The sequence below is a fragment of the Rhinopithecus bieti genome, unplaced genomic scaffold, assembly GCF_001698545.2.
Source record: "Rhinopithecus bieti isolate Rb0 unplaced genomic scaffold, ASM169854v2 scaffold_44159, whole genome shotgun sequence".
Lineage (NCBI taxonomy): Eukaryota > Metazoa > Chordata > Mammalia > Primates > Cercopithecidae > Rhinopithecus > Rhinopithecus bieti.
In genome coordinates this window covers 2,327,682-2,339,999 of record NW_016818573.1, presented here as the reverse complement: position 1 = coordinate 2,339,999, position 12,318 = coordinate 2,327,682, and the positions used below count along the sequence as shown (strand labels likewise).

The window sequence follows — 12,318 nt, the reverse complement described above, 5'->3', positions numbered from 1 at the left end:
GTGTGTGTACATGTTCATGTACACTTGGCTGTCAGGCTTTCTGTGCATGTACTAAAAAAGGAGAAATTACAAAAATTAGCCGCCTTGCAGCCCTTAGGCCTAAAATAATAATAATAATAATAATAATAATAATCAATCAATAAGGTGTCTTTAAACAAAAGCACACTTTTTTTTAAAAAAAGGTCATGTATTGATCAGTTGATGAAAATGTTGTAGCCAGAGGCTCACAGGAACCTGACCCTGTCTTCCCCTAAAAGCAATGATCCAGTATTTGCAGCAACTCTGTAACTACTGTGAAGAGGGAGTATGTAAATAGTTGGCAAATTTGAATAATGTGTATATAGGAGTTTCTCATACTAGTCTTTTTTTCTGTAAGTTTGGAATTATATAAAAATAAAACATTACCCCCAAAACAGGACTGTGTCACTCCTGGCATCTTGTTATACTTGGAATAAAATCCAAGGTCTTTAGCAAAAACTGAGAGGCTCCCACGTGTTCCAGCTTCTGCCTTTTCCCCAACTTCATTTCTTGCTCACCACGCTCCAGCACCTGCAGTCTCCTGGCACTCCCCAGGAGAACACACCAAGCTCTTTCTCACCTCTGCATTTACTCGTCCTTCTGCTTGGGACACTTTGACTCAAGTCCTTGGCATGACTAGGTCTTTCTCACCTGTTAGGTCTCAGCTTCCATGTCATCTGCTTGGAGAGTTTGACATCAGCCACTCCATCTAAGAGAGGTGCCATTCACCATCTCGGCAGCCAGCTTACTTCTCTCATCCTCCTTGTCACAGTCCCTAATTCTTTTGTTACTTTGTTTTTGTTTTCATTTTTGTTTTTGAGACAGAGTCTTGCTCTGTCGCCCAGGCTGGAGTGCAATGGCGCAATCTCAGCTCACTGCAACCTCTGCCTCCCGGATTCAAGCGATTCTCCTGCCTCAGCCTCCCGAGTAGCTGGGATTACAGGTGTATACCACCATGCCCAGCTAATTTTTGTATTTTTAGTAGAGACGGGATTTCATCATGTTGGCCAGACTGGTCTTGAACTCCTGACCTCAAGTGATCCACCCACTTCAGCCTCCCAAAGTGCTGGGATTACAGGTGTGAGCCACTATGCTCGACCCCCAATTCTTTGGATTCTTTGTTTATTTGGTTATTGTCCCTCACCCGCCTTGGGCCGTATGGTCCATGAGGACAGGGGTCTTGTCTCTTACCCACCGCTGTTTCCCCAGGGACCAGCTCATCACAGGGGCAAAGTTGAAATTGAGAACGAGACTCTCCCTGGGAGAGGGATTAGGTAAACTTGGATCCAATGACCACCCCGGGGCTTGGGAGCAGAGTTGTACCAGAAATAACCCCTGTGGAGGCTGAGGGCATGGTTGGTAGAGACAAAAAAGTGGTGAATCGGGCAGACCCCATGAAAGGCGTCTAGTCCAACCCGCTGTGCATTCAGCCCCTCCACAGGGATGCTGAGTGTTGATGGAGATGGTCTTGTGGTGGTGCAGATGGTTCCAGAAGCTCACAGTTCACCAGGCCCCTGACCCCCAACCCTTTGGGAAGGGCGTCTCCATTTTCCTAGGCTGCTCTCTGCTTCTCCATCGAGGCCTTCTCCACTCTCCTCAAGTTGTTCATCTCCTCCTCAGCCACCCTCACCCTCAGTGATAACCTCGCCTCCTTCCTCACAGAGAAACCAGATGCAATCAGAAAGCAACTTCCTCGTCCTCCTGCAGCCCACCCCCAGAAGTGTCCATGTTTACCCCACAAGTGACACCATCACCCCTTCTGCCTAATGCAGCTCTCCCTCTGAACACCCAATGCCGTCAGCCTCCTAGGCCTCCTGGGGACCCTGCTCCTCCCTGCACACTCTCCTTTATTTTCAGCCTCTTCGTCTCCACTGGGCCCATCTTGGTTGGAGTTCCCTCAAAAGCAGACCCTGAAACAAGGGTTTGGGGGCAAGCAGGTATTCCAGGAAGTGAGGAACTAGGCAGGGGAGGAGAAAGTTCCAGAAAGTGCTTTAACAAGTAAGTCTCGCCACTGGGGGTGAGTAGGGCTCTCTCCTGCCAGTGACCGCCTGAGGAACCACGTGGAACTCACCCAGGAGTGAATGAAGTTGATGGGTTATCTGTCCGCTGCCCGCAGCATCACCTCCTGAGCATAGCTGGGTTGTGCCTGCTCCCTTGTGGCCAGAGAAGGTCCCTGGGCAGGAAAGGGAGAGGCCATCCTGGGTGTGGAGAAGTAGATCCAAGCAGTAAAGGGGAGGACTGTGGCAAATGCTCTGCTGCACTAGTCGCATTTCCCCTTAGGAATGGGAGACCCATTTGCCAGCTGCTGCGATGCCATTGGCAGGCAGGCCCCTTCAGGGATGGCCTCAGCTGATGTGGGCTGCCCACCCCAGGACACGCTCCCTTCCCAGGATGGCCTGCATCTAAGGAGAGATGGGCATGGAAGTGCAAGAGCTACCTCATCTTCCGAGCTCCCCGTGGGGGCTGGCATCCCAGGTCAGCTTCTCCCTCAGCCCAATCCTGCTTGCCTCCATTCCATTCTCTTCCAAAGGCGTTGATCCCAAGAGCAGCCTCTAACCAAATTCCTGCATGTTCTCTGCCTCAGAATCAGCCTCCTGGGAACCCAGCCTGAAACAATCACTCTTGAGAAATGCTGTACTGTCAACATTCATGATGGCAGAAAGCATGGATTGAAAAATTATGGATGTCAATGACTGAGTTGAGAAGGGTTCAGAAGAGTAGGACTCTAAATGTAAAGAAGTTTAACAGTAGTTTTTCTACTTTATTGCAGATATTGACAACACCCATCCACTTCCCTTCAGCCCCCACTACTCCATGCCCCCAAACCTTCCAGCTGTAAGCACCTGCACCTTAACTCGAGGGCACTCCCTGGCTGCACAAGCCTGCAATCCCAGGGAGCTTCCCTGATCCCATGACTGGCAGAAGTGGTGGATCAATACCCCAGCTCTCTTACCTCAGTTGGAGAACACTGAAGCACATCCTCACAGTTGCCTGGAGGGTCCCAGCAGAATTGAGCCATAGTTGCCTGCAGAAGTGACCAGATTATGAGTACACCCTCCCTTACGGCTTCCTCCCCCTCCCCATCTCACCTGCTCCCCAACTGGTGTTTCCTGGGATCACTTCCCAAATAAAGGACTCATTCTCAAATCATATTCTCAGGGTCTGCTTCTAGGGGACCCAGCCTGAGACAGCTGGTATCAGATATGGGCCTAGGAAGTAGCCCCTCAAGAAGGGCTCATTCGCCAGCCAGAGGGTCACCGGGTGCCCACTGCTGAGCAGCGAGGTGGTGATCACCCTGGCCTGCTGTAGCGTCACAATGCTAAGATGCTCACGTGTTGAGGAGGTGCACAGGTGGGAAGGGTGCACAGGCCTGAGCTGCTCCTGCACCTGAGTGGCATGGAGGCAACAGTAGCCACCAGGATGGTGGAGAGGATGGCGGTAGTGAGTTGATGGCAAAGACTGAACCGCAGAATCAGCAGCCGACTCAACTCACAGAAGAATGCAATGGCCAGAAAACTCCCAGGATGGCATTTAAAAGGACCTCATCTGGCCGGGCTCGGTGGCTCACGCCTGTAATCCCAGCACTTTGGGAGACCAAGGTGGGCAGATCGCCTGAGGCTAGGAGTTCAAGACCAGCCTGGCCAATGTGGCAGAACCTCACCTCCACATTAACCCCACCTCCACAAAAACACATTATTGTATTTGTAAAAACACAATAATCACTTGAATGTGGGGGGGCAGAGGTTGCAGTGAGCTGAGGTCACACCACTGTACTCCAGCCTGGCCAACAGAGTGAGACTCCATCCCCCAAAAGAGTAAAATAAAAGGACCCCATCTTCTGCAACAAGAGGACAGAATATGCTAAAAATTGAGGTCCCAGATGGGATTCTAAGAGTGTCCTCCTGCAAAGGAGGTTGGAGTCACAGCCCTGGCAGCTCGTGCAGCACCATGGGAGTGACTCTCACATCTTAGCCACACAACAGAGGAGTCATCGCACTAGCTCTGCCACTAAGGCTGTGTGGACCTGGGTAAGTCACTCTGAGCCTCAGTTTCCCCAGCTGTAAACGCAGATCACAATGTTCTGTATCAGAGCCTTGCCCAGTGCATGGTACATGGTGGAAACTCAGTGAGCTGGCTGCTGATTTTTTGTTGTTGTTTTTGTTTTTAACTGTGGGAAAATGCACATAATGTAAAATTTGTCATCTCAGTCTTTTTTTTTTTTTTGAGATGGAGTGTCACTTTGTTGCCCAGGCTAGAGTGCAGTGGTGTGATCTCGGCTCACTGCAACCTCCGCCTGCCCCAGGTTCAAGCAATTCTCCCACCTCAGCCTCCCGACTAGCTGAGACTACAGGCGCCTGCCACCATGCCCGGCTAATTTTTGTATTTTTAGTAGAGACAAGGGTTTCACCATGTTGGCCAGGCTGGTCTAGAACTCCTAACCTCAAGTGATCCAGCCGTCTCTGCCTCCCAAAGTGCTAGGATTACAGGCGTGAGCCACTGTGCCTGACCTCAATCATTTTTAAGGGTACAGTTCAGTGGTATTAAGTACATTCACATAGCTGAGGTACAGTCATCATTATTTTATCCACAGAACTCTTTTCATCTTACAAAACTGAAACTCTGTCTCCATTAAACAACTCTCCATTTCCTTCTCCCCAGGCCATGGCACCCACCATTCTACTTTCTGTTTCTGTGAATACGACTACCCTACATACCTCACGTAAGGTGCAATCACACGGTTTCGTGCTCTGTGTCTGGTTCATTTCACTCAGCCAAATGTCCTCAGGATGCATCCATATTGTAGCACATGTTGGAATTTCCTTCCTTTTTAAGGCTGAATACTCTTCCATGCTTTTGGGTGTATCGTATTTTGTTTGCCCCTCATCCACTGATGGGCACTTGGGTTGTGTGTACCTTTTGGCTACTGTGAAAATGTGAAAAACAATACGAACATGGGTGTGTGGTGGTGTTATTTTTCTCTTTTCTTTTATTTTCTTTCCTTTTTTTTTTTTTTGAGACAGTTCTGCTCTTGTTGCCCAGGCTGGAGTGCAGTGGCACGATCTCGGTTCACCACAACCTCCCCCTCCCGGGTTCAAGTGATTCTCCTGCCTCAGCCTCCCGAGTAGCTGGGATTCCAGGCATGCGTCCCCATGTCCGGCTAATTTTTGTATTTTTAGTAGAGATGGGGTTTCACCATATTAGTTAGTGAGGCTGGTCACCAACTCCTGACCTCAGGTGATTCACCCACCTTGGTCTCCCAAAGTGCTGGGATTACAAGCGTGAGCCGCCTTACCTGGCCTGTTATTTTTATTAAGAAATTTGTTCGCAGAACGCAGGCCTGAACCAAGCCCTGGTCCCTCTCCTACCGGAGTACCTTTGCCTTTAAGTTATATTTTATCACTGGAAACTCTGTTCCCAGAAGGAATAAGAAGGAAACACAGGAGGCAGAAGGTGCAACAGGGGCCAGGGGCCAGATCCCTCTGCCTCTCCTGCCCCCAGCAGCAACTGGTCCCCACAGAAAGGGCCTGGTCAGAGGACCCCGATGGGGCGGCCACAATCACTGTGTTTTTCCAGCATGGGCCCCGCGTCCAGTGCTTCCCCTGCCTAACCCCCGGCAGCCTGTTTAGATTTGGAAATTTAAGTCTTGTCTTTCTCTTCTTTGCTGTAATTAATTGTTCTCACTACCAGGGAGGGTTTAAAAATTAAACTCTACTCTCTCCCCTTTCCCTTTCTGCTGTAGACTGAATGTTTGTGCCCTCCCCTCTCCAAATTCATGTTGAAGGCCCAGTGTTCTATTTGGGCCCCCAGTGGGTTGGATGAGGCCCCCCACACTGCGGGGACGGGCTTCTGCTTGACTCAGTCCACCGGATTCAAAGGCTAATCTCTTCTGGAGACACCCTCACAGACATGCCCAGAAATCGTGTTTACACAGCGATCTGGGTGTCCCATGGCCCAGTCAAGTTGACACCCATTGACCATCCTATGGAGAGAAAGCCTAAGTCCCTCAGTTCCCATGGCGAGCGAGCTTCTAGGTCTCTAGTGGCCCCTGCGTGGGAAGCCCTCTGCACTGAGAATGCAGGGCTGAGGCCTCCAGTCACCCTCTCTGCGTGGCCACCCAGAATGCCCTAGAGGAAAACCATCCAGATTTTTGGCTCAGGAAATGCCACCCCTTGGAATTTATCAGGGGACAAGCCAATACCCCAAAGTGTATCTGTGAGGCATAACGTAAGGGAGTGATTGTGAGACAGAGCAAAAGGCTGATTCCACATAAACCACACATCTCCTGGCCAGAGAAGACCCAGGTCAACTCAGAATTGGCTGGAGGCTTCTAGATGGGCACAGACCAGGCAGCAGCTGGGAGATGACTGGAGGGGCCTGTAGCAGGGAGGCTCGCGTGCTGGTAGAAGGTTCCAGCACATCTATTAGAAGCAGGGACAGTTTCTCCTCCTCCCTATTTAATTTATTTATTTATTGAGACCGAGTCTCACTCTGTCGCCCAGACTGGAGTCCAATGGTGCCACCTCTGCTCGCTGCAACCACCGCCTCCCAGATTCAAGCAATTCTCCTGCCTCAGCCTCCTGAGTAGCTGGGATTATAGGCACATACCACTACGCCTAGTTTTTTTTGTTTTGTTTTGTTTTGTTTTGGTAGAGCCAGGGTTTCACCATGTTAGCCAGGCTGGTCTCAAACTCCTCACCTCATGCGATCCACCTGCCTCGGCCTCCCAAAGTGCTGGGATTACAGTCACCACGACCAGCTCGCCTCCTCCCTTTAAATATCACGTAGCAATAACTGGCACCAGCAGTGCTCTGGCTGAAGGAACAAGATTCTTCAGGTTCCTCATCTGCACCTTAAACCTAGAACCTGTACCATGAACCTGGTTCATTCTCAGAAGCAATGTCTGGGAAACATCCAAGGAAAAACTATTTTGTAAAATTTGCTTGTCAAGATAAGTCATGGAAAAACTGAAGTTTTCACTGAGCAGTAGTATTTTTCCAGATTATTTCCCTCTTTTTTGAGCGCATAATTTGCATGCAGTGATTTGCACAGAATTTAGATTTGGCTCACGCCTGTAATCACAGAGCTTTGGGAGGCCGAGGCGGGAGGATTGCTTGAGCTCAGGAGTTCAAGACCTGCCTGGACAACATGGTGAAACCCCATCTCTACAAAAAAGTTTTTTAAAAATTAGGCTGGGTGTGGCCAGGCGCGGTGGCTCACACCTGTAATCCCAGCACGTTGAAAGGCTGAGGCAGGTGGATCATCTGAGGTCAGGAGTTTGAGACCAGCCTGGCCAACAAGGCGAAACCCCACCTCTACTAAAAATACAAAAATGAGCCGGGCATAATGGCACGTACCTGTAATCCCAGCTACTAGCGGGGCTGAGGCAGAAGGATCACTTGAACCTGGGAGGCGGAGGTTGCAGTGAGCCAAGGTCGTGCCACTGCACTCCAGCCTGGGCAACAGAGTGAGACACCGTCTCAAAAAAAAAAAAAAATTAGCCAGGTGTGGTGGTGAGCGCCTGCAGTCCTAGCTACTGGGATGGCTGAGGTGGGAGGATCACCTAAGCCCAGAGAGGTCGAGGCTGCAGGGAGCTGAGATCACACCACTGTACTCCAGCCTGGGTGGCAGAGTGAGACCCTATCTCAAAAAACAAACAACTTAGATTTACAGTTTGAGAATTTTCACAACATACACACTCTGACAATCAGCTCTCAGAAACAGAGATTTCCATCTCACCATAGTTTCTCATGTCCGCTGATGGGCAATCCCAGCTGCCCAGAGACTAATGACTCTGGATTTCTATCACCATAGATGAGAGGATTTTCTCTTCCATGACTTCATTGTTTGGAACCCAACAATTTTTACTCTATAGTTTCTGATGTCTTTGTCTCAATGTAATGTTTCTGAAATTCATCTATGCTGTTTGTAAGAGTAGTCCGTTTCTTTTTATTTCTGAACAGGACTCTGTCACATGGAGAGGCCACAATTTGTCTATCCATCCTTTTGGCGGTTGGCATTCAGGTTGTTTCCAGTTTACAGCTATAATAAATACAGCTACCACAAATAACTATAAAGGAAGAAATAAAGAGAGTGGGAGAGAAAGAGAGAAAAATAAAGAAAGAGAAAGAGAAGAGGAGGAAAGAAAGGATGGAAGAAGAGGAGGAGAGAGGAAGGAACAGACACAATTGAACAAAACTAGGAACCCACAAATCCATTCTGAGATATATATATATGTATATATATACACACACACACATAGATATATGATGTGATGAGGAATGATGTTCACATCCCCTCAATGAATCTCTCCACAGAAAACTTATTTATTACAATGGGCAAGCAAGTGACCTGCCGATGGGGAGGCCTGGACACCCCTAAACCACATTATGGGGGACCCAAGTGGGCATCACCCATAATGGGTTAAATCAAAACTGCTGCAGTTGTAACATCTCATTTTTTGATTTTTTTTTCCTTTTCTTTTTCTTTTTTCTTTTTTTTGAGATGGAGTCTTGCTCCGTCACCCTGGCTGGAGTGCAGTGGCATGATCTCGGCTCACTGCAACTTCCACCTTCCAGATTCAAGCCATTCTCCTGCCTCAGCCTCCTAAGTAGCTGGGATTACAGGCGTGTGCCACCACGTCCAGTTAATTTTTGTATTTTTAGTAGAGACAGGGTTTCAGCATGTCGGCCAGGTTCGTCTCAAACTCCTGAGCTCAGGAGATATGCCTGCCTTGGCATCCCAAAGTGCTGGGATTACAGGCATGAGCCACCACGCCCGGCTTCAGTGGCTGTTTTTTCTTCTATTCAAGGACAGTGGCAGTAGAGGGGCAGATGGAAGGCAAGAATGGTGCCTGGGGTAGTAGTGCTCAGGAATGTGACCAGGAAACCCGCCAGCCACCCAGAGGGGCCACTGGGATAGCTGGGTACGCCCCACTCTGCCTCCAGTTTCAGACACCTGCTCCCATCAGAGTAGTCCTAGCTTCGGGGTGGGGTGGGGACCCAGGGCAGACCCATTTGCGGAGCACGGAAGACAACACATCACTTTACAATGAGAAGCAACCTGCCTCCAACCTGGAATTGTGGGGTCAATGTGACCTGGGGGCCATCCTAGCAGGCACAGGATCAAAGCAAGTGAATCCCTGCCATCCTGTCACTGGGTGAACCTGGCACTCGAGGAAAGGGAGTGGGAGAGCATAGCAGGGTGGGCAGCACTAGGCTGGAGTGCCCCTGGACACACCAGAGCCAGCCCTACTAGGGAGACCAAAATAGACTTCATGGCCTCAGTCAGTGCCCTGGCAAGCGTGCCATTCCCAGGCCAGCTCCGGGCTAGGCTGGCACTCCTGGCCAGCCTCACGGTGCTTCCGGGGCCAGCCAGGCCCCTTCCGCTGACTCGGGCTTTCTTTAGAGCTGTTAATCCCTTTCGGTCGGGCCAGGCTGGGGAGGCCCCCCAGCCTCTGTGGCTCAGCTCTTCCACTTTGGGGTGTCTAGAGGTCTCCCAGTGTAAATACCAAAGGCTCCTGTCACACAGGGACTGGGCAGGTGCCTGGTTGCCTACTTCCTGCTCTCCCTCCCCTGCCAGCTGGCAGGAGGAGCCTCCAACTGGCCTCTCCTGTGGGAGTCTCCCTAGGGAGGGCTCTCCTGGGCTGTGCTCTCAGCCCAGCTTAGCCCTGGCTTCCCTGAGCGGGGACCCCTGAAGGCCTCAAGCCCCCTGCACGGCTCCACCAAGGTCCTGAACCCCAACTCAGCTCTGCCAGGAGCCCTGGCCCACCCTGGGCCTCTCAGCTGAGGCTGGAAGAGCAGCTGGCAACGTAGGGGGATTGAGGGAAGGATGGACACAGAACTGGGGGCCTAGGAGCAGGCTGGGCTTGGGTTCGCTCATCTGTGTTCCTGCCAGGCTCTGGGCCCAGCCTTGCAAGGTGCCCAGAACACTTGACTTGGCATCGGGCAGTGAATACAAGGAAGTGCCTGCATCTTGGGAGTATGGGGGCTTCACAGGACTCAGGATTTGCCGTTCACCCTGAAGGGCATGTGGAGAGCACCTCTATGCTGGGGTGGGCTCTGGAAAGGTGGGAGTGGGGAGGACATTGGTTTTGGGGACTCTAGAGGGCTGCTCAGGCATAGCTGGACTTGGGGCCTGAGACCGAGGTAGACTTAGAGCCAGATGGTGTTTCCTCAGTGAGCTCACCTCCCGTGGGCATTCGGTGGTGGGCGTGGCAAAGGCAGTCTCAGTGTTTCTGGGGTGCAAGCTGAGTATTTGGAGCCAGGCACTATGAAAATCTTGTTAAGTTTCTGATAAACCGCAAACCAAGAACACCAAAGCAATCATTTGCTAGCTGCGTCCGCAAAGATGAACGTGGCGGAGTGGATTCTGCTGTCACAGATGACGCTGCTTTTAGTGAAAGGGCAAACAGGAGAGGGGCCCACCGCCCAACCCTGAGTCGGCCTCCGGAGGGAGGAAGCTGCTGATGGTGCAGGTGAGGGCAGTGGGAGGAGCTCTGTTTTGAAGATGAGACCCGCTTCCGCCTCCGTCAGTCATGTGTCCCCAGCGAGTCACCGTGCCTCAGTTTCCCTCTGTGGAAGGCCGTAAGGAGCATCATGTTTACCAGCCAAAGTCAAGTTCGAGGATGAGCGCCAATAAGGGAGGCGCTTGCGTCAGTGTTAGTTGGACTTAACCCAATCCTTGTGTTAGGTGGTCGTCCACGGCCTCCATTCATCATCCTTTGTGGAGGATGACGGCCCTGGAGCCGCAGGGGAAAACTAAGGCAGACTGCGGCTCTTCCTGGCATCTGACTGAGCTGCCTGCCCTGCCGCCCTGCCCGCCTCCTCTCTATGGCAAGGGCAGCCTCTCTCCCCTCCCAGGGCCTTGACACTGGTCACACTGTCCATGCAAGTCCTAGCCACCCCCTTTTACCAACACGCTCAAATTCACCCTCCAGGTCTGTGCTTCCTCGGGGCACCTGCCGGCACCAAGTTCCGGGCATCTGCACGCCTATGCCAACCTCAACTTCTTGGAGGTCCTCCGCACCCGCTTCCTGATTTAGTCTGCATTTTTCACCCGAATGCTGGATGAGGGCTGTGGCTCAAGCCCTAACTAGTTGTCACAGAGATCACGGAACTCCCCGTGCCTCAGTTTCCCTAGGTGTAAAGTAGGACCCACATGGTTCCCATCTCCGGGGGTCGTTCTGAGGCATGAGAGGGAGGGTGCGCGGAGGCCCTGGGCAGCCCCGCAGGGGTCGGGCGTGCGCTCATCGTTGTTCTGTTGTCTGGACTGCAAGATCGATGCCCAGGCAAGCTTCGCGGCTCCCTGGCTCGCAGGGGGCCCGGCCCGTCAGGATCTCCCCGCCAGCCCGGGCTCCCCGAGGAGGGGTCGCACGGCCAGCGCGCAGGGCACACCCGGAGTGGGGCGGAGCGCGGCTCGGGGCGCAGTGGGTGTTGGGGGCGGCGGGGCCAGCGGGGGACCAGGCCGAGGCGCGCCCGCTCTCCTCCTCCCTCGCATGCTCCGCGCAGGAACGCTCAGCCTGCCCACATGGTGTTAGGGTGCATCTGCTGCCAGTGACCCCCATTCCCACAACAAAGACGCTCGTCTGCCTGGGGCCAATTCCCTCGGCGCAACCGGGAGGCGCGGCGGGCGAAGGGGGTCCCCTTCCCCAGGTCTGCAACCTGAGAGGCTGGCTCCAGAGCCATCCCTGGAAGGGGCAGGTGTGCAACAACCCAGGGCCCGAGACAGCCGCCGGGACCCCGCGGGGACCGGGACGCGTAAAGGCGGTACGGGACCCTAAGGTGGCGCCCGCGGAGCGCGGGCGACGCCGCCTCAGCCGCGATTTAAAGGGCAGCGACGGCGGAGGGATACCAGCCGCGGACAAGCCGGCCGCGGATCCCTCCACCACGAGGGGAGGCGACGGCTCGCTCTGAATCGCCCTTTGTCCCTCCGCCGTCGGGAGCGGCCGACGCGGAACTCGCTCCCCGCGCGTGCCCGCGTCCCGCACACAGCCCCGTGGAAGTGCCGCGGCGGCTGGGCCGGGAGGGAGGCGCGCGCACACCGTGGCGGTAGCGCGAACGGTGTTCCTCCGCCGTCGAGGCCGCGGCCTCCTTTTCGTATCCTTCCACCGTACCCGGGCGGGGTCCGGGCGGCTCACCGGGGGCGGCGGCGCGGCGGCGGTGCGGGCGGCGGGGCTGCGGTGCGATGAGGTGAGGACGCCCGGGGACCGGAGGCGGCACCGCGCGGCGCACGGACCTGGGACACGAAGTCCTGAAGCCGGCGGACGCTTTTCGTACGGGCGGCCGTGCGCGAGGAGGAGGT

The 12,318-nt window shown here is 53.3% G+C and overlaps 1 protein-coding gene across 1 annotated transcript in view; it reads left to right on the top strand.

Annotated features, from left to right (window-relative positions):
- Window positions 1-11,891: 11,891 nt before the first annotated feature.
- Window positions 11,892-12,318, top strand: part of KMT5B (lysine methyltransferase 5B) — a 60,019-nt gene continuing 59,592 nt past the window's right edge. The window contains 1 exon segment of the mRNA XM_017857316.1: window positions 11,892-12,316. The gene's annotated coding sequence lies outside the window, so the exon portion shown is untranslated.